Source organism: Canis lupus, chromosome 34 (assembly GCF_011100685.1).
Source record: "Canis lupus familiaris isolate Mischka breed German Shepherd chromosome 34, alternate assembly UU_Cfam_GSD_1.0, whole genome shotgun sequence".
In the NCBI taxonomy this organism is placed as follows: Eukaryota; Metazoa; Chordata; class Mammalia; order Carnivora; family Canidae; genus Canis; species Canis lupus.
The window spans coordinates 42,130,739-42,152,650 of record NC_049255.1 but is presented as its reverse complement, the minus strand read 5'-3'; the positions used below and the strand labels follow the sequence as shown (position 1 = coordinate 42,152,650).

Genomic DNA, 21,912 nt, shown 5'->3' with positions numbered 1-21,912 from the left:
CTGTCACTGCTGCAGTCGCAGATGTAAAATTTTCCTTAGTTCCTACTTCCAAGAGCATCCTCGTGCAGATCCCTGGGTGGAGATGCAGAGCTCTTCGTGCTACTCTTAGTCTCCTCCACTGGGCCATTTTGCCCTTGGATGGTATTTGTTTTCCTAAATCAAACATGCTCCAGAGATGTTCCCCATCTATCTAAATCTGTTCAGAGATTTCCTTCCTGTAAGAGGCACCTGCTAATTTGCTTCCATAATTAAAAAAATAAAAAATAATAAAAGCTGTCTGTACTTCTTGCCAGAAGACATTCGTGATCCAGAATAGCTTGGGATGTGATTTGTTTCTCTTTTAAACAGAAGGTTTTCTGAACTAAGCAGCTACAGTATGTCTAGCTCTCACTCTGATTCATCAGGGAGTCTCCTTGGCAACTAGCTTTCTTCCTCTTTGTGTTTTGGGAAAGTTCTTTCAATTAAAAATGAACAAATTAGGATGTTATTCTGTATATTGGCAAATTGAACACCAATAAAAAATAAATTTATTAAAAAAATGAACAAATTAAAAGTCATATGCCATATACAGATATGAACCTAGAGACATATACGAAAAGGTATTACTAAGAAGTGATAGTTTCCTATTTGCAAAAATGTGGGAATAGCAAAGTTTCTGTCTCTAACACAACGAAATGGAAATTGGTTATAGAACACTAGTTAGGGTTACAGGCTTTTAAAACGGCGTTTTAAACCACATATCATCATAAATTCACAAGAACATGTGGTTGTGGTGGTTAGTGTTTTTTCACGAAGCTTGGGGGAGTTTTCACTTTAATCAGAATTTAAGTTGACTTGCAACTTGAGTGGCACTTATCTCTAATTTAAGAGAGTAAAGGATAATTTACTCAGGAAATATTGACTGAACTATTTTTTAAGGTATTTATTTATTTATTTATTTATTTATTTATTTATTTATTTATTTATGATAGTCACACACAGAGAGAGAGAGAGAGGCAGAGACCCAGCCAGAGGGAGAAGCAGGTTCCATGCACCGGGAGCCCGACATGGGATTCGATCCCGGGACCCCGGGGTCATGCCCTGGGCCGGAGGCAGGTGCTCAACCGCTGAGCCCCCAGGTGCCCCCGTGACTGGACTATTAAAGGCTTAATTAAGTTTTCTTCGTTCAGTTTCTACCTGTCATAGCTGTTGCCGCAGAGTGACGCCGATGTAAGGAGGCGGCAGCTGGCCGAGCAGGAGACCGTGGCTGGCGGCCGTCAGAGGCAGAGGTAGGAGGGGCCGCAGGAGGCACCCGATGGCTGTGACGGAGCTCCTCTCGCCCGCGTGCCAGCTCTGCACGGCAGTGTGATGATGTCGTGCCCAAGTGAGCTACTGGAGTAGCAAATATTAATTTCTTAGTTTAGAAGTAGGGCCGGGGTGGATGCGGCAGGCGCGGCGGGCGGCCCGGCTCGCAGGAGCAAGAGCTGCTTGGGGTCTCGCTGCCGTCGGGGGTACGGACACCACAGGCCCATCCTGCGGGGCTCGGCCTGCGCCTCGGGGTCACAGACAGCAGTCACCTCTGGGCTATGACGGGTTAGAGTGTCACTATTGCCGACTGGGGCCTGTTCAACGAGCGTTCAGATGCCGACAGCTACTGGACTGAGCTCCGCCCGCGGCCGCATCTGCCAAGGGCAGTGCATGCAGGGCCGAGGCGCCAATGTGACCCGGGCCCAGGCCTCTGCATCACACCCTTGCTCTCCACCCAGGTTACTCCACCTGCTCAAAGGGCGTCTCTTCAGTAGTCTGTGCCTCTGCTCAAGTGGCCCGAGGCAGCGCCCTTGGAGCAGCTGTCCCGCATGCAAAGTCCTGAAGAAGAGGAAGAGGAAGGAGCAAGCCTTCCAGATGGATGAAGGATTTATCTACTTGTTTAGGGAAGAAAAGGGGGGAATACGGCAGATGAGTGTTTTTCATCAGTGCTCGATAAGCCTTCTATGAAGTCGGGGTCATTAGTAAAGAGAAGCAGTTGATGGGTGAAGGTTAAACTGAGGTCCAGGCTGTCCCGTATGGTCGTCACCAGCCACATATGGCCACTATGTACTCGAGATGAGGCGAGTCCAAAGTAAGATGCAGGGTAAGTACAAATTGCACACCTGAATTTTAACACTTAGTATAAAACAGATTGCACTATATCTCATTAATTTTTACGTGGTAACGTAATATCTTAGATATATTAAAATCATCAAAATTGGTTTTAGCTCTTCTTTTTACTTTGCTTTAATGTGACCATTAGAAAACTTAAAATAATGTATATGGCTCACTTTCGTGGCCTGCACTGTATTCCTACTGGACGATGTTAATGTAGAGTTTGAGCTTGAGGGGGATATTGCTTAGGAGACGCTGAAGGAAAGATATGAGTAGGTAAGTGATAAAATTATACTCGAAGGTTGTGTTCTACCTATTGCAGAATAGAAAAGTTTTCGGGGAGAAGACAATAGAGGAGAGGAAGAGATGGCCGATACCATCATCGTGCAAGTACTTATGTGCCAGTCATGCTGCTCAGTTATCTTTCTTGATTCTCACAACAACATTCGTATGTAACTATTTCTGTTTCAATATGAGAAAATTAAAGGGTAGAACTGCTAAGTAATTTGCTCCAAATTATCTAACCTACAGAGAGAAGATTGAGGATCCAAATTCAGACCTTTTCCGCGTCCTTCTACCTGCCCAGGGAGATGGAGAATGGCAGGAGCTGCTGGATCGTGACTATACACACGGCGAACAGCAAGGAAACACCGCAACAGAAAGCTTAGCAGGCCTTGAGAAGACACCCATGTAGATGATTAAGAAAAGGAGACTTGAGCAAACCTTAGGATCAAGAGCCCTGGAGATGCAGAGTGACGTGAAATACATTTCCAAGCCCCAACTTGGGGGTTATGATGATGGAAAAAGGACTGATCTCTGCAAAATCCATTGCACGAGTTAATTGCAGAATCAGAGGCAAAACAGGGATTGGGTCCATACTGTAAGACACTGTCCAGCTGGGTGAGAGGCAGAAAGAACCACACACACACACACAAAAAAAATAAATAAATAAATAAATTAATTAATTTTAAAAAAAGAACCACAAAATAGAGTCTCTAGTCTTCTCTATTTGGGAAGGTGAGAAATACGCCTCTGAAACTGGTAACACACCTTGGGGTAGAGCGAATAAGGGCACCCGTCCAGGGGGTAGGAGGCACAAGTTGGTTCTCCCCAGGTTGTTGGGTAACTAGTAGTGTGACATTGTATATGTTACTTAACCCTTCTATGCTCAAGTTTTTTATCTGTAAAGTTGGCATGACATTATCTTTTCATGGCCGTTAAGAGGACTAAAATCCAAATAAGTGAGGAGTAATACCCACATGCACACACCTTATGGATTGTAAAGTACTATAACTGCCTTGAAAATCCATCCATTAGCTACTAATGGGTTAGACAGATCTAGGACCAGTGTTTTTGGGGACCTTTGTTAAATCTCCAGACGTCTTCAGGCTTCTGGCTCATTCCTAGTACTGACTGAATGTGAATTCCATTGACCTTGTCAGCTGTTTTATTTTTTTTTTATTTTTTTAATTGGAGCTCAATTTGCCAAATATAGCATAACACCCAGTGCTCATCCCATCAAGTGCCCCCCTCAGTGTCAGCTGTTTTAAAAACTAACATTTATTAAGCACATATAACTAATTTTTACTTCTTATAGCAACTCTGCAAGGTTGGCAAGTTCTGAGTTTTAGCCATTCTAGTATGTGGGAGGGGACGGCCTTAAATCTAGATTCTCTCACACAGGTTCTGTGCCCTTGCCTCCAATTCCCAGAGTCTGATCCTTTTGTTTTTGGAGTGGGGTCCGGGTCTGCATATTTAAAAAAAAAATCTTCTAGAGACTGCAATAGGCATTGAGGCTCAGGAACCACCGCTCAGGGAAGCTCTTAGAGCCGAGGGTCTCGTGGGGAGCTGGGAACTTGGACTGTTAGGGCAGTTTCAGTCTGACCCCTGAGGAAGCTACCGATTCCCATCCTGCAGGAACACACAGGTGCCTGAAAATCCGCCAACGAAAGCCCTTCAGACAGTGCGGGTGTCCTCTGGAGTCACCTGCTGAAGGCATCTAGGGCCTAAGAGATGGTCTAACAAAGTTTTCAGGCTGCAAGTCTGTTATTTTTTCTTTCCTGGGACACTTTTTGCTGAGAGCATAGGGGTGAGAATTAGAGGCAAGACTCTGACGAGGTAGTTGGATGAGGGGGTGTGGGTCTGTTCCGGAGACTACGCGTGTATACGTGCCAGGAGGGAGAGAGGCCCAGGGGGGGGTCCGTCATCGCGCCAGCAGCTTCGAGAGCCAGAAAGAGAAATTCCTGGTATGAGAACTGAATTCTAATATTTTTTCAGTAAAGTGTACTATTGAGTATTTTAGCTATGTTTCTGTTTCCCTGCCTTTTAGATTTCCCGAGGGATGAAACAAAAACTCCTCAAAAATAAAGACGGGGTCGGGGGGGAAGAGATTTGGATCAAGGAGAGCCAACGTGAGTGGCAGCAGCCTCCAGCCAGCCCGGCCGGGGGCGCAGAAGCTGTCAGCGCAGCGGGAGGACGCGCTTCTAGCCAGACAGGCCTTGAGGAGTCCCCGGGGCCCCACAGGCACCGGCAGAGTCCGTCCAAGGAGAGGCTCGACCTTCTCCCGTCTCGGCTCCCTCACCTTATGTCCTTCCCACAGGCTTTGCTCCAACGGTTCTGGGCTTGGGGGAGCCACGCCGTCGCCTCTACAAGGAGGGGAGAGGGGGCAGTGCTGGCTTGTGGGTGGGGGCTACGGTGGGGCTTGGGGTCCTGTGCTGGGGTAGACCCGCTGCATCTTCCCCATGCTCCCATGCCGAGGTCTGACCCTCTGCTCTCCTCCATCTCCTTCGGGGGAACCGGCCAACAGATAAGCAAGTTGGTGAATTGAGGGTCAGGAGGGGCGTGAACTGGGCGCGATGAGGCGCGTGGAAGGGTGCGAGGGACGGCTCTGGGTCCCCCGTGACCGAGTCCTGTAGGTGGTGAGGAGGCCGGTGGTGCCAGTGGCTGAGGGGACGCTGCCGGTCCCCGTCCATCTCCTCCCAGTCCCTCCGGTTCCAAGGCCGTCCTCCGAGTCTCGCCCGCTGGTGGCTCCGCGCGTCCGGGTGTCCACGGGAGGCGAGGCTGTCAGCCGACGTGACATGCTCCCGGGCCATCCTACTCCTCGGCCGCTGCCATCAGGCTGCCACAGCCCGTGAGGAGAAGAAAACCTGCAGATGTTTCCAGTAGTCCTGCCGGGTTTCCCTCTCTCCCACTGTCCTCGGGAGAGGTGGGCAGTGACGCGGAGCTGCTGGTGGGAACACCAAACCCACTGGGCCGGGGCCACGGGCAGCAGGGGACACCGGGGCGTGTGCTCCACCTGGGCCACCCGGGCCACCCGGGAGGATGCGGCCCAAGTCCCCGCCCAGCCTCCCCGCAGGCGCAGGCTCCTGCGTGGGCTCCTGCGTGGGCTCCTGCGTGGGCTCCTGCGTGGGCTCCTGCGTGGGCGTCCCAGGCCTTGGCTTTGTCCCTCCCGCGGTCCGCACTCTGCCGATCCTTTCATCGCTCGCAGTGTAAAGCTGTCCTTTGTGTACATGGTCTTCCTTACGGCTCCCAGGGGTTTTCACAGGAAGAGTGTTGTCATTTATAAAAGTACAAATACATGAGGACGGAGAGAAAGCCCCGAGCCAGGGGCCGTCTGTGGATTGACACCAGCGCGAGGTCAGCACCCTGGGGAAGCCACCTGCCCACTCGGGGTTCAGTGGGGTGATGCTGCTGGGGTGTTTGGTCACATCCCAGACCAACGGGCCAGGAGCTCAGGTGGGCCCCGACAGGCAGCGTGGACGCAGCGCTCGGCCTTCTGGGCCTGGGTCAGCCTCAGCCCCGGGGCCACTGCCGGGCGGGGGGACTGTGCCTTGGGGGGCTCCCTGCACCCCCGGCCAGGCCCTCTTGCCTGCCCCCCGAGAGATTCCGCTTGGAGAGGCCTCAGGGGACCGGCAGGTGACAGGAGGCCACGACTCTCCACTCACTGAAACTGTCAAGGTGAGTCTTTGGTCCTGTGATCGCGCTGCGGCCGCTCTAATGGATCATCCGGCCTTTGCCCATGGCGTGCCCCAAACCGAGCCCGTTCCGTTCTCTTGTCCCCAGGAGGGGCCTGGAGCACACAGTTCCACCTTTAGATGTACTTTTCTAAGGAAATGTGTGAGCACTAATTAAAGATTATGTAAATTTACCAAAGCAAACACTTTTAAAAGGAAAAACCTAAGGAAAAAAAATGCTCAGATGCTAACTCGCGGTCCTACCCACGGTTGCCCTTAGTCAGGTGTTGTCCTGAGTCTACCCCGAGCAGGTGTGGCAGGACTTCTGACATCTACAGAATCAGTCCCAGCGGGGGCGGGCAGGTCATCCTTCTAAACTTCACCTCGGTCTCCTTGGAGTGACCTCGGGAGCACGGAAGCCGGTTCTGGGCTTGATTCCACTTAGAAGAATAAACCCCATTATTTTAGACCTCATCAGGTTCTCGAAGTCTAGGTGGTGTTTACTACTAGGTGATTTAAATATACCACGTTTTCACGAATGGTTATGAAAAGGCTCATTAGGCTTTGAAATAATAATATCTTTTACAATAGCACATGATGAGTGAATTAAAAATGTATCGAAATCCTATTTTAAAATTACATTATCCTTCATTCAACATTTAAGAAATAGTTGCTGAATACCTACAGATGCCAGACCCGTGGTGCTGAGGACTCAAAGCAAATAAAAGTGCCCTCGTGGAGATTCTCTTCTACAGCCACAATTAGTACAACTAGAAATGTGTATTTTTAAAAAATTTTCTAAAGATTTCATTTATTTATTCATGAGAGACACAGAGAGAGAGAGGCAGAGACACAGGCAGAGGGAGAAGCAGGCTCCATGCAGGGAGCCTGATGTGGGACTCGATCCCAGGACTCCAGGATCCTGCCCTGGGCCGAAGGCAGATGCTCAACCGCTGAGCCACCCAGGGATCCCTAGAAACGTGTATTATTGGAAGATGATTGTTCAAGGCACATGTCAGGTTGGAAGGGGGGTGGGTAGGAAGGGCAGGACCTGCAGTCACAGCTGTGGTCGTCTTGCCGAGAACAGAATTCCAGGTGCAATTCTGGAAGAAGAGGGTTCTTGGCAAGGGGAGCAGTAGATGAGAAAGGCCCTGAAGCCAGAGCATGCCCACTGGGTCCTAGGAATGGTGAGGAAGGCCCGGTGGCTACACTGGCTGAGCAAGTAGAGAGCAGTAGAGGAAGCCGGGCTGTGGCAGAAGATGGGGAGGCCATGTAGGGACTGGGGCTTCTACTCTATGAGAGGTGGGTCGTGAGAAAAGGGGGATCATAGCTGACTGCTTTCACCAGGGTCACTCTGCCATCTCGTTGGGAACAGACTGTAGTGGGACAGAAGGTAGACCCTGGGAGCCTGCACTGACGGGTGAGAGACGCAGGCAGTTAGCGGTAGGACTGGTGGCATCAAGTTCTGGGATCTTGTTTAAGATCACCTGGTCTTGCTGATGGGCTAGATGCAGGGACTGAGGACAGTTGGTCTTGAGCAACTGAAGAGGTCTTGAGATGAAACGAGCATGGACGAAATGGGTTTGGAGAAGAGCAGGCGGTTGCCTTAAAATGTTCAGCTTAAGATACATCTTAGGTACCAGGTGGAGATATGGAGAAGGCAGTAAGATCGAGGAGTCTGGAGTCCAGGGTAGAAGCGTAAGGAGCTGTGAGGTCACGAGAGGTGTGGAAAGCTGCAATATTAGGTTAAGTCATCCAGAGAGTAGATGGAGGGAGAGTGAAGGAGAGGCAGGGGAGATGAGGAGCCAACCGGGGGCGGGGGCTGGAAAAGAGTGGTCGGCTCCACGAAGAGGAGCTAAGGAGAGAGTGGTGTCAAGTAAGCGAAGAAAGGAGGAGGGAGGGATGAAATCATGTCGAATACTCCCGACGTGTTAGCAAATCGAGGCCCGAGAATTTCTATTTTTGATCTAACAAGTAGATCAAGAGTCAATTGGTGGAGTTATGTGGGCAAAGTCTAAGTGAAGTGGATTTAAGAAAGAAAGGAAAGGAAATCAGTGGAGAGAGGAATACAGACCTTGAAAGGAGCTTTACGGTAAAGGAAGGGAGGAAAAATGAGGCAGTTCCTGTAGAGAAGTGGAATTAAAGAAAGGTTCTTGAAGGATCAGAGGAGACCAGCCTGCCTTTAGGGTGATGATGATGGAACCTAATGCTGCAGGGGTGAAGCGCTGTCCTGGGGGGTCTGGAATCCAGTGCCCATGGGTGGGGCTGGCCTGTCACAGAAGCCTACACGAGGGAAGGTGGGACCTAGGAGCGCCTAGGGGTGGGGAGTATGGTGGCGGGAGCTTGAAGAAGTTCTCTTGTGGCTGTTTCTGTTTTTTTTTTTTTTTTTTTTTTTTAGTTTTTCAGATTAAGATCATCATCTGAAAGTGAAGATGCAGCCTTAGGGACTGCAGATTCGAGAAATAAGATGGAATAGAAGAAGGTCATACTTGGCCGTAGACGAGGGAGACCTAACGGGCTTGCCCTAACGCCCATTTGAGGTTTACAGCCATGGAGGAAAGGGGGACTGTCTTCTGTTGCATGTTGGTATTGAGCTCTTTCCGAGCACGTGGGTACAAGCGCAGGGTCAGTGGAGAGCTACATCTAACCAGGGTGAAGCCTGGGTTGAGGTTTTGCCAAGCATGGGCGAGGTGTTGAGCATGGGCGATGGAATTGAGGAGGCAGCGAAGGAATGATCGGAAATCATAGTTGGTTACGGACTTGCAGCTGGGCAAGAGAGAAGGTGAAGTAGGGACAAGGAGGAGGCAAGAGACAGCAAAAGGGTAGTATGGCCCGTGCCTGGGAGACCTTGGGGTCACCAGCACTCGTTGGCAAGGTGCGGGAGGAAATGAGCTAGGGAGCTGGGAGGTGGTGAGGGAATGGGGGCTTCGGGGTTGGAGCATGGGCGCGTCGCGGGTTTGGGGAAAGGCAAGCCTGGAGCTGGGGCTGGGGCCCTAGGCATTGGGCGGCTGAGACAGGAAGGCGGACCGCACCACGGGAGGGGAAGTTTCCGGAACTGAAAGGGAAGACTCATCGGTGTGACTGTTGAAGTTGCTAAGAATTTGAAGAATTGCTCAAATCTAGGTTAAAGATGTTGAAGACAGGAATGTAAGACACACTATTATCGTCCTCGGCGCGCACAGATCTCAGTGGCTCACAGCGACGTTTCACTACGGGGACAGGAAATCACGACACCAGTGTTCGCACAGACCGTGAGCGGTGGGAGGCTCTGCCCTGCTCCTCCCCGAGCAATCTTTATGTTCCTCTAGTTGTGTTGCGATCACCCTTCTACGTATCGGTTCTCCTAACCCAACCGTAAGCACTTCAAGGATAAGGTGACACTGGTTCTCCTGCGCGCGTCAGGCCGGCATCGCGGCTCAGCGGGTAGACGGTAGGCCTCTGTCACATGCAGCAGACGGGGGTTAGGAACACGAGTCCCGAAGTCTGACACGACGGGGTTCTAGCCCCAGTCGCCTCCTACTAGCCACGTAGCCCGCAAGAGACCCTGGAGCCCGTTTCCTCCTCTATAAAATGGGGGCGACAACGACAGCCTTTTATAGGGACGTGGTGAAGAGTGGGTAAGACGCGGCCCTACAGGTAGCGAGCTCAGGGTAGTCCTGGTGCTCGGGATGTGCTTCGTGGCCCTTCACTACGGCTGCACGAAGGGGTAAGACTGGGTGCTTGGGTCACTTCAGGGCACCCTGGCGCGAAGCCGCCTCCGCTAGGGTCCAGAGCAGAGGGGCCCTGGGGAGCTGGATCATCATTGTCGCCTTCTGTCTGTTTTCCGCTTTTCCGCCCAAAGCACAGCCGAGCTGCTCTGAGGCCCTGGGGGCTGAGATGCTGAGGCTAGCAGGTGGGAGCACGGCCACGCGCGGGCCGGCCGCCCCTCCAGGGGTCGGGCCGGGCCCGCGTATCTGACCTCCCACACGGTTGCACAAGTGGGAGAGAATCCAAGCAGCTCGCGTCAACCCTCCGCGCAACCGAGGAGTGTCCTCTTGTGCGTGAGGTTGGAATTCTGGTAGAATCACCCTGAATTTGGAAACTCGAATTCTACGGAAGTTTTCATCCAGTGGGTCTAGAAGTTTTTTTTTTGGAAACAATACAGAGGTTTCTACCTACTTCCTGGACCTCCTTAGATTTTTCCGGGTTCAAGCCAACATCAGCTAAATGTTCTATTTCTTTTTATGGCCTGTGCACTGGCACGTAAGTGAGAGAGGGGCTGTGGCAGCGGGTAGCTTTCAGGAGTCCATTCTTTTATTTATTTATTTATTTTTAATTTATTATTTTTTAGGAGTCCATTCTTTTATTTATTTATAATTTATTATTATTTTTAGGAGTCCATTCTTTTATTTATTTATTTTTAATTTATTATTATTATTTTTAGGAGTTTATTTATTTATTTATTTATTTATTTATTATTTTTAGTCTATTATTTATTTTTTTTAGGAGTCCATTCTTTTAACGCAAGCACCACACTGAATTGGGAACAGCTTTCTGCTCTGGAGCCGAGTCCATGGTCACCCGCGACCTGCTCCTAGGACAGTTCTCCCAGGGGAGGAGGCCATCCCTCTGCGCACATCCCTAGGCAGGAAAACATTTGAAGGGTGAATCAGGAGACCCAGATTTTAGTCACATAAGTGGGTGACTTTGGGGACATTACATCACCTCCCCAAACTTCACTTCCTCCTTAGAATTAGCAAATCAGCGGCCTCACAGTATAAACAGCACAGCAGAGTGGTTACAACCACTTGACGTTGGAGTCAGATGACCTGGTTCAAACCTTGGACTCAAACCTTAAAAACTACATGACGTTGATCCCTAACTGTATCACCTATAAAACGGAGGTGAGAGGTTCATAAGGATCGAGGCCTCCTGGGGTACAGCCTCCCATGAGTCAGTCAGTGGGCTGTGGTCTCCAGGTAGGGTTGTTCATCAACATAATGAAGCCCTTAGGACACCGGCAGGTGGCATTGAGTGGTTGTTGTCGTTATGCCTCTAAGATGTCTTCCTCCTTAGATTTATCTTTTCTTTAACATCCCTCAATTTTTAGTCCCCACTCCCTCTATCTAGTGGGAAGAGCCCACAGATGCTGCTGGAGTCCCTATAATGCTCAGGACAGACATTTTTCCCACCAAAAAACAACTCCCCTGCTCTTGAGGGTTGCAGGAGCAGGAAGGAGTTTAAAGGCTGCTTTGAGACTCTGGGAGATGTATTTTCTTTTTATTCACCAAATAAGTATGTATTGGCAAGGGTGATGCTTCTGACCCTATATGAGTTGATGAGGGACTAATACCCATTTTATGTCCTTAACTTTCCAGTGGGAAAGCTCAAAAAGTCTAGAAGAATCAGCAAACACCTACTCTGGCCACCCTCAAGTCAAACCCTGGGCTCTATCCACGTGTGTTCTCTTTCCCTGAGCTCTGTGGTTCGTGCCTCTTTACCCTCCACTTGGGGCACAGCCTCCCTCTACAGTATATCCCTCCATCTTTCATGCCTCTTAAAATCCCATTCATCCAAAAAAAAAAAAAATCCCATTCATCCTTTAAGTAGGGAAGGACTCACACGCGATGTCTCCATGATGGTTCTCTAAATCCTCCAAGTGCTTTCCTTTGTCCCTCCGACCCCCAGAGCCCAGTGATTTCTGTCTCATGACCCATCTCCTAGCTGGCCCGGTATTGCAAGTGCTGCTGTTCCTGCCTCATCAGGCCTCTTAAATGATAAGTCCCTAATTCTTCTTTGAATTGTGTAGAATTTAGCACACCGTGTTATACACAGCAAGGGCTCACCCAACGGTTGTTGAATTGCAGTATTGTCCCCATGACTAAGCTCCAGGCCGGCTGGTCACTGCAGGTCACAGCTCCGCCTGCGCAGTATCCCTGTTTTGATGTTCTTCATTATCACTTCTACAACCTCCACACTTACCCTCCTTCCTCCCTCTCCTCAGCAAGGCGCGAGCTATTTTAGGAACGCAGTACAAGGTGGCAGCTGCTATTTATAAAGTAGGAAGTGGTCTGTAGTCTTCTGTGGGTCACCTGTCCATCTCTCTTCATTTGTGCTTGAAAGAGATGTTTCCTACAAGCTCTTGTGAGTTCCTTTCTTCCCATCACCCCACCGACCTTACTCGCTACCTCAATCATTGAGGATTTTAATTTTATTTTTGCCTTGGCTTCCATTTTCCATTTGATTTGGATTTCTTCCCTATTCCTTCTCTCTTCTCATAAAAAAGCAGAAGCGAGAGAAAAACCACACTAATCTATGTAAATGTCTTTTTATGAATTGGACCTCAAGATGAGAACTTCATTACTAAAGGAAAAATGAACCTCTGCTCCCGTGATTTGGTAGGAAATATGGTGTTTTATAAAGTCTTAAGCACTTCCTTTTTTTATCGTGGTAATATATAAACCATTTAATGTTCTAATCACTTGCTACTGCAAAATGGAAGACCTGGTAATAGGAGCTTCATTTTTAGCACTGATGAGCTTGGGTCAGCTTGTAAGTACGGTGTTCACACGCATGTATGCAGGAAATGGGATTCAGACACATACGTGGAGCAACAGTATTGATCTCACGGGTCTATAACGTCAGGACCTCAGGAGTAACGAGATTCACCATTTCAGGTCTTCAAAGAACTTCTCAACGCGGCCCCCTGACAATTCTCCTTCCCTACCCCCATCTAACCTTGTTTCTGCCAAGGTTCTAATATTAAGGTCAATCACGTCTTATTTCCTTAAACACATCTGTTGGTTTTCCACTATGTACAGCATGTGGTGCGGAACTCCTTAGTGTGGCAGAAAGGGCCTTAGACTCCACCCCATTTGTATTTTTGACTCCTCTTCCACTCCCGTATTCAGCGCACATTTTAGTCCAGCCACAGCAAGCTGCTCTCCTTTCTCTGAGGACACTGGGCCCTTTTGTGCCTTTGACCCTCTCAGCAACAGCTCCCATTTCCTGCAAGGCTCCGCTTGTCCCCCGACCCCAGCTCCTCTTAGCATGCCCCTACTCTTCCTTCTAGTGTGAAAAGGACGAGCAGAGAGCGTGGTGCAGAGCAAGGGCTCAGTAAATAAATGTTCAGTGAATGACTAGACAACTCAGTTGGCAAATTCGAAGGAAGATCAGTGTCTCATGAATGGGTTATGTTCTGATATTTAGGAGTCCGTTTAATTCAACATGACTGACCCTTTCTTTCCTTGAAAGCTCTTTCCTTACTCTTTCTTTCCTTGAAAGCTCTTAGTGACAAAAGAAGACCCTCTTCCTCAGTAATTTTCACAGTAATTATTGCCCTGGAGGCTCCTGCTCCATCTGCTTGGCGGAGCAGCAATCCTAGGGGAGGAAAGGAATGGAAGTTTGGAAGGAAGGTGGGTAGCCAGGAGTGGACCTCGGGGGCCTAGGCCTGGGGCAGTAGAGGTTCTGACAGAGGTTTATATTACTTTGCTAGAGCTGTCATAACAAAGCACCACGGACTGGGTGGCCTACACAACAGGAATTCGTTTTCTCACAGTTCTTGAGGCTGGAGGTCAGAAATCAAGATGCCTGCAGGGCTGGTTTCCTCAAGGCCTCTCATGGCCGTCCTCCCCGTGTCCTCAGCGGTCTTCCCTCCGTGTGCGTCTCTGTGCTGTTTCCTCTTAGGATGAGGACACTCATCAACTTGACCTATTTTACCTAAATGCCCTCACATTCTGAGAAACTGGGGGGTCAGAACTTGGGCCTGTGAGTTTTGTGGGGGATACAGGTCGGTCCATGAGAGGATGGTAGAGGGGACGTAAGTGGCTCCTCAGAGGAACTGCTGGGAGGCAGGGATGATGCCCTGCGTCCGCATCCTTCACGGAGGTGGGCTTTCAGTACAGGTTTTGAAACTGAATTCTAGCCTCCACTGAGAAGTGAAGATTCCCACTACATTCCTCCAATATGTCCATGAGCTTTTCCTCTCAACCTCTTTGTTCATGTGTGAATTTTATTAGCATTTTACTGAGTTTCTCATTGTTTTTGACCTTTTCATTCAAATAATCACTGAAAATACCATGATCAAAGATGAAGGTCTGCCCTGGTGCAGCCCTCCTGTGACTTGAACAATAGGCCATAATTTTTAGTAGGTTTATTTAGCTATTTTTAAACCCACCCAACAAGACTGCCATGCAGACCACATTTCTACACAAAAATATGATATTTACATGTTTATTTCATCAAGAGTCTTTATGAAATTTTTTTTTACTGATGGGTTTTTCAATTCCAAAAAAGGACTCGAGGTGGCACTTAAAATGTAGACACGGTATGTCTCAAGCATCATCTTCACTTCTCCCTTTTATGACCTTGTTGCAGATGCCAGTAATGTTGATCTGATTTGTGTGACTTGTTCTCAGTGAACCATGCTGGCGCCTAGTAATTGCCATTCTCCTGTGTCTACAAACCATGTTTTTAAGTAACCTTTCTGGAACACTGACATCTACTTCCCTGGTCTGTGGCTCCCCAGTGCATACGAACATCTACATTGAATAGACAAGTAGGGCTAAAGTGTAGAGGTCTACACAGCTGCTCCATGGGCCATTAGGATTAGCTGGAGTCATACTCGAAAGGCTTAATGGGGAACACTGTCCTCGGACAACCATTCTACAGTATTTGTACTGATGGAAATATGCTAAGAAAAGCTCGGATCCGAGACAGATGACTCGTGTGGTCTCCATCTCACCACCATTCTCCTGACATTAGATTGCATATTTATTCATGCATTTATGGATTTTCTCACTCCAGAAAGACAAACTCCCTGAAGGCAAGAACTTTGTTTTGTTTGCTGCTCTGCTGCTAGCAATTGCATATGTTTCTGATATTAAGCAAGTCACTTAGATACTCGGAAGCTAAAATTGCTCCTATGTCTAAGAATAATACCAATATTTGTTCTACCTAAACTCAAGGTCATTGAGAACATCTTAATGAGATGTATAGGCAATTTATAAACTATAAAGTGGCTTGTAAAGATAAGCAGCTGGAAGGTGTGTGGTTTTGAATGACAAGAAACAAGATAAGGAGACATTATATAAGACAGAGCTTTACGGTCATGTAAGTTCAGACTTGATGGAGTACAAATCAGACCTTTAAGGAATCTGTTCATTTGCTGGGTTGCCAACTCACAACTCAGCCATAAAAAAAAAAAAAAAGAGTGTTGAATTTGGTTAGAGAAATCCAAAATAAAACAGCTATAGCTATTTTGAAAGCACAAATTGTTGAATTTGTGGGTGACACATGAACCTCACTTCCCTTGTTAATAAATGCCTTTCAGGGGTATGTTTTTCCTCTTAGATGAATCCTTTTTTATGAGAAATGCCCTTTGGCAAAACCTGAAAGGTGGCTGAGAATTCCTTGAAACAATTTGTTTAAATAATCACATGAGAAAATCCCTCTTAAACTCCTGTGTAAGCAAACAAATGCCACAAAGCAGAATGCATTTTATACCTTTTGGGAGTCCGTTAATTTACTTTCAGTGGCGTTAAGTAATGAACGCCGTTAAAGCAAGGTCACAGTTCCAATTTTATTTCAAATAGCTATCCTTTCTCATATATGATACATGAAGCACATTTCTTGCTCAGGGCAAAATGTTTTATTAAAATCATTTCCTTTGTTCTTTTGTATAGACTGTTCTTTGTGACAATAAAGATCGTCTGCGTGACATATCTCTTTAGGGCAGCCATTGTATAATTACACTAATAGAGCTTAATCTAATGCTACATTAATTTTCTTCCATTATTTTCTCCAAGAAGGAAGCCACTGTTGTTTACAAGACGATGCAATTCCTTTCTTTTTGTTTTCTTTTAACCATGGAAGATTTATATTAGGGGCAGTAGAGGAAATAAATCTCAAGGTATGGCAAGGCCTTTCTCAATTCTCTGGGTATAAAGATCCCTGATAATTGGGCCAACAGACCAATCTTCATATCCTACCTCCCTGCCCCCACTACCATGATTCTATTATTCTTGAGGAAAGGGAAAAACACATTCTGTAGTATATGGGAGTGTGTGGCCAGGTTGTTTGACTTCAGAATGATCTCCTCTGTCACTGGTACTCGGATTTTTACAGCATTTCATCCAGACTAGTGTAAAAGGCTCTCAAATGGTCTTCCTGTCTCTGCTCCTCTCATCCACATTCCCTCTGTGGCCTGAAAGATATTCCTAAAATGTCAATTTGACCATGTTTATCCATTGTCTACCCTCATTAAAGCCCCCTACCTCCTCAGTATGGCATATAAGGCTCTCAGGACCCTGTCTCCAGAGTGGCTTTCCACTGTTGACCCTCTTGCCCCATCATTAGCATTCCCAGATGCCCCAGGGGAAGCCCAAATGCTCTTTGACTTTGAAAGTCCTGTGTGATACAAAATGAGATAATAGCGGTAAATAGTTAACCTTTTATCCATTGAGGACACTTTGGGAATCAACTAGGTCTCTAGAGAGCAATTCTGTAAAGTCTAGTCCTATAATATGAATGACTTTAGGGATGACAAATAGTCTATCTTTAATTTGTATTTTGTTAGACTTCTAATGAGGTCTATAGTTGCTCTGAGTTTAAAAAAAGAATCATATGAAGATGAGATTAGCAATGTCCACACTATGTCAGGAGGTGGCAGTTTAAGAATTAAAAGAGAAATTGGGGGGATCCCTGGAAGGCTCAGCGGTTTAGCGCCTGCCTTTGGCCCAGGGCGTGATCCTGGGGTCCCGGGATCGAGTCCCATATCGGGGTCCCTGCATGGAGCCTGCTTCTCCCTCTGCCTCTCTCTCTCTCTCTTTCTCTCTCTCTCTGTGTCTCTCATGAATGAATAAATAAATAAATAAGTCTTAAAAAAAAAAAAGAAGAAGAGAAATTGACACCACCTAGAAAATCTTAGGGGGGAGTTCTCTTGAAGGCCCGTGTGCTAGAACAGTTAAGGCCTGAATGGAACCTGAATTCACAACGTCTTAGTTACACAGCGAATAGTCATTTATGTGTGGGGTAAGACGGCTTACTACCTTGACGGCTCTCAAGGAATCTTGCTTCTTATGTGCAAACCCTTGTTGAGTTCTCCCCCATATTGTCCCTGGGTTGGGAGATTAGCGATGTGACACAAACAAGCTTGAGGAGTCCATCTGCACTGGGACTTTGCTTCGTTGCTCCTCACTGAGAGCCTTTTGTGGCCGAGTGCAGACGTCTGGGCTACGCTCCCTGACGATGAGCGAGCACACAGATTTCCTGCTGCCCCAACCCTGTAGGTATGCGAGGGAGCCCAGCCAGCACCGTGGGCAGCAGTTGAACCGCCCGGCTAAGCACAGCCTGAATTGCTGACCAAAAAATAAGTTAGGAACAAATACATGATTATTTTCTAAATCGTTCTGTTTTAGGGTAGTGCATCCAGCGGTAGCTCCTGATCCACCGGACAGCCAAGTTACCTAACTTCTCTTAGATATTTTGTCATTTCTCAATGGAGCTAATTTTAGTAGCTTAGGGTTGTTGTGTAGATAAATGAGAGAATCCATTCAGAGATGTTAGCATGATAAGCGATCGATAAGTATTAGTTGTTATGACAATATTGTATTTTATATCATGACTGTTATAATCACACTTATTATTTTATTTTGTTAAAATTTGGAGTAAAATAGGATATTTTCATATTTCTTATTTGATACAGTTTCTGAGATATTAGTTACTTTTCACATGTGAAAGAATAGAAATTAAATGACACACTCAACAAGGAAGAGTTTTCCAAGTTTGGTCTCTCTTCATTATGTGACAGATGATAAAGCTTTGATTTCACTTTTTGAGTAAAATGCCTCAGAAGAGGTATAAGACTTCATAATGTATATTTTTGCAGCTGGTCCCCATCCTTAGGCATAGTTTCTAGCCCTCAATAATCTACTTTAGTGTTTATTTCATTTTTAAAATCTTGTCTGTGTTTCTAAGTTACCTCAAATTCTTTCTAAAAATTTTAAAGAGTGGGGTGCCTGGGGGGTGCAGTCAGTTGAGCATCCGACTCAGTTTCTGTTCGAAGTTGTGGGATCAAGCCCTGGCTGGGCTCCACGCTCAGTGCTGAGTCTGCTTGAGCTTCTCTCTCTCTCTGTCCCTCCCTGCTGCGTATTCTCTCTCTCTCTCTCTCAAAAAGAAAGAAATAGATGTTTACAAAATTTTTGAAGATGAATTTTAAAAAAGAATATAAAAATACTGAGTAATGATATGGCCTTTTTTTTTAACATTCTTAAAAATTTTTATTCATGAGACACAGAGAGAGAAGCAGAAATGTAGGAAGAGGGAGAAGCAGGCTCCATACAGGGAGCCCCATGTGACACTCAATCTGGGGACCCCAGGGTCACGACCTGAGCTGAAGGCAGACGCTCGGCCACTGAGCCCCCCAGGGGTCCCTGTCATACCATTTCTGACGTGAATATCAATAATAGATTTTTAAAATTTTCTGGCTAAATCTCAGTGCCAACTGTTATCTTTTTGATTAATAGATCTGAACTTCTGTTTCCCCAGCTGCAAAATGGGATGGTAGCCACCATCTTGCCCTGTTGTAAAGGTTGTAGGTATGCGTGGTGCCTGGACCAGCGCTTGGACTGCAGGATGCGTCCAGTGAGGTGAGGCCGTACAGAGCAGAGCTTCTCACTCTTGGATGCAGACATGAGTCACCTGGGCATCATCTGAAAAGTCAGGTTCTGAGTCAGCAGATCTGGAGTGAGATCTGCAGTTCTGCTTCTCAACAGGTTCCCGGGTGATGCTGGTGCTTATGGTCCATGACCGTACTTTGAGTAGCAAGCATAGAAAGCGGGGGTTGCCGAATTACGGCCCGGAGGCCAGATCCAGCAGTTGCCTGTTTTTATAAATGAAGTGTTCCTGGGACGCGGCCGTGTTCGGCTGTCTGTGTGCCGTCCACGCCGGCATGCACACCACAGGGCAAAGGCGAGTGGGCGTAACAGAGCTGTAGGGCCCACAAAGCCTAAAATAGCTAGTATCTGGCCCTTTACAGAGAAAGATTGTCAATCCTTAATACAGAGCACTGTGGTTCACGGACGCCTTGAGGGGTCCGTGCAATGCTATCGAGGGAGATGGAAGGGTCTGTCTGAGGAATCAGGTTATAGCCATGGCCTCTTGGGTCCTCAGACGCTGGGAATGGGTGGGACATGGTCTGTGAGTGTCTGCCACTGGGTATAAGATGCAACAGGCCCGGATGACAAATGAGCAGGCTTTGAGCCCTGGTGCTGCCAGTTACTACCTCTGTGACCTTGAGCAAGTCACGTAACCTTTGCCTTGGTTTGCTCAACTGTAAAATGAGATTCATCCAACCAATCCATGGGTTCTGATAGAGCATTAGTGATTACATATAGAAGATATTTAACATTTAACCTGCTTTAGAGTTGGTAATAACTGTATTACAGCCTATGTATCTTCCAAAATTCTTGGGATCCCTGGGTGGCGCAGTGGTTTGGCGTCTGCCTTTGGCCCAGGGCGCGATCCTGGAGACCCAGGATCGAATCCCACATCAGGCTCCCAGTGCATGGAGCCTGCTTCTCCCTCTGTCTGTGTCTCTGCCTCTCTCTCTCTCTGTGACTATCATAAATAAATAAAAATAAATAAATAAATAAAAATAAAACTTCAAAATTCTTATGCTGAAACCCACCCCCTAAAGCGGTAATATTAGGAGGGCAGGGCCTCTGGGAGGTGACCAGGAGTTAGTGCCCTCATAAATGAGGCTCCAGAGTGTCCCTTCACCCCTTTCGCCAGGTCGAGAGCACAAAAAGAAGTCTGAATCCTGGAAAGGATCCTCAGCTGAGCATGCGAGGGCATCCTGATCTCAGACCTCCAGCTTACAGAACGGGAGAAATAACTGCCTGCTGTTAGACGCCTCCCCATCGGAGGTGTCCTGCTGCAGCAGGTCTAACAGACTGAGACCCGCGGCTCCCAGGGTGTTAGTCCTGTCCGTCGTGAGGGACTGGCTGCCACAGTGTCTAAGCTCTTGTGACAGTCAGAGCCAAGTGGTAGCTGTCCCTGGGCTCTGCACTGGCCTCTTTGGGAGAGGGCCCCGGTGGGATCCTGGTCCCGGGTAGGGGGCTGGTTTCACATCAGCGCTCCCTCCAGGCCAGGTGGTCATAGTTAGAACCCAAGACAGAATCTTTACTGAGCACCTACCATTGTCAGATGCCAGGCTAAGTATTTTGCACACGTTATTTTCTTTTTTGCCCCCAGTTTCGAGAGGTAACTGGCACACATCCCTGCATGAGCTACCGGCACGCAGCATGGTGGTTCAGTCGACGTGTAGAGTGAAGCAATCACCACAGTAGGGTCTACGCCATTCGGGGTGTGTCTGCGGGTAATGTCTTTGAGCAGGTGGGTGTGCTCTTTGGGCAACAGAGCTGTTTGGCTCTGTGGATAGGGATGGGGGTGGGAGGACAGCGTTGGATAGGACGGCTCACTTGGCTCCCTAACCACGTGAGGCTATAGGGTCCACAGTTGCCTGGATTCTCTGGCCCATCTTCCCAGCTGGTTGGGACTGGATACTCTATCCAGGAGTAGATGGGGCTACAACCGGGCCTCCTGCCCCAGCAGGGAAGCAGGCCTGCACGGCGTGTCGCTCGGGGCCCAATCAGGCCAGAGCGTGCACTGCATTTCCTTCTCAGACTGAGGCACTTGGTTTTATGGTGTAGACGGGGAGCCATGGGCTGCGCTCTGTGCAAGCGGCACCATAAGCCTGGCTGTTGGACGGGCTGTGTGGCTCCTCGTGTGTCCTGGCTGGGTTCCCCGAAGGCCGTGTTCAGCAATGAGCAGGTGTTCGGAGGAGGTTCTCCGCCCGGCACAGGCACACTCAGCCCTAAAGCTGGAAAGCTTTCTATTGTCACAACTCTGCAATGTAGATGCTATTGTCTGAAGAGAGTAGAAAACCGAAGATCAGTAAAATCAAGTAGTTCGCTGAGGTCAACCACTTGGTAAGTAGCGGAGCTTCATTTAGACCCAGACCCATGTGGCCCACGCGGATGCTCTCTCTGGTTGGCCATGGGGCTTCCGTGCTGTTTGCCGGAGGAGAAGGCTGCAGCTCGGTAAAGGGGTTAGGGCTCCGACCCCACCCTAGGCATCATCCCATGCGTCAGTCACTGCTCAGGAGGCATCTCCTAAAAGCACAGCCTACCTAATAGGATGGGAAATCATGGGAGGCTTAGAGGGCACATGGGATGATGATTAACAGCAATGGTTATGATGCCAGCCACGGCTACCATTTATAAAGTACCCTGATGGGCCAGGTGCTACCTACGCGTGTCTCATTCAATTAAGAGAACTTTGCTATGAATTAGGAATTACTCATTTGAGGAGAAGTCAGGTAGCTTATCCTCAAAGCACAGTCGTCTCCGTGATGGATCTAAGTCGACGTGGAGCCCAGGGACCAACCAGCTCGGAGGCCACGTTAGGTCCTGACGCTGGCTCGCGGGGGAGGCTCGGACGCGTCACGTATCCCTCTAAGTCTGAATTTCTTTACTGTAAACAGAAGGAATTTCACCAAATAATGTTTCGTGGATGTCTGAGCTCTAACGCTCTAAGGTTCTACAGAATTACGGTAAACCAGACTACCGTCGTTACCGGACGTGTTTGAACTTTAAAGCATTAGTTTTGAGGAAGGTGTTGAGAGCTTTAACTCTCAGGGTTCATCACACTCATTTAAATATTTGAAGGTGAGGGACCCGTGTCTGAATGTGGGTTTTGTGCTTCACAGATGTTTTGTCTGGCTGGCAACCGGGGGATTTAGAACATCCTGCCTTGAAATCAAATTGCATAATATTATGCTCCTGTGATTTTCACCTGG

General features: G+C 47.9%; 1 protein-coding gene and 1 long non-coding RNA gene across 3 annotated transcripts in view; one reads left to right on the top strand and one right to left on the bottom strand.

Moving 5' to 3' along the window:
• Nucleotides 1-3,048, top strand: part of LOC102157308 — a 130,589-nt gene extending 127,541 nt beyond the window's left edge. The window contains exon 6 of the long non-coding RNA XR_005384061.1: nt 2,653-3,048. This is a non-coding gene — a long non-coding RNA (uncharacterized LOC102157308). The remainder of the gene's footprint in view (nt 1-2,652) is intronic.
• The window catches only part of KCNMB2 (potassium calcium-activated channel subfamily M regulatory beta subunit 2), a 202,154-nt gene that overhangs the window by 100,744 nt on the left and 79,498 nt on the right, over nt 1-21,912 (bottom strand). The window lies entirely within an intron of this gene.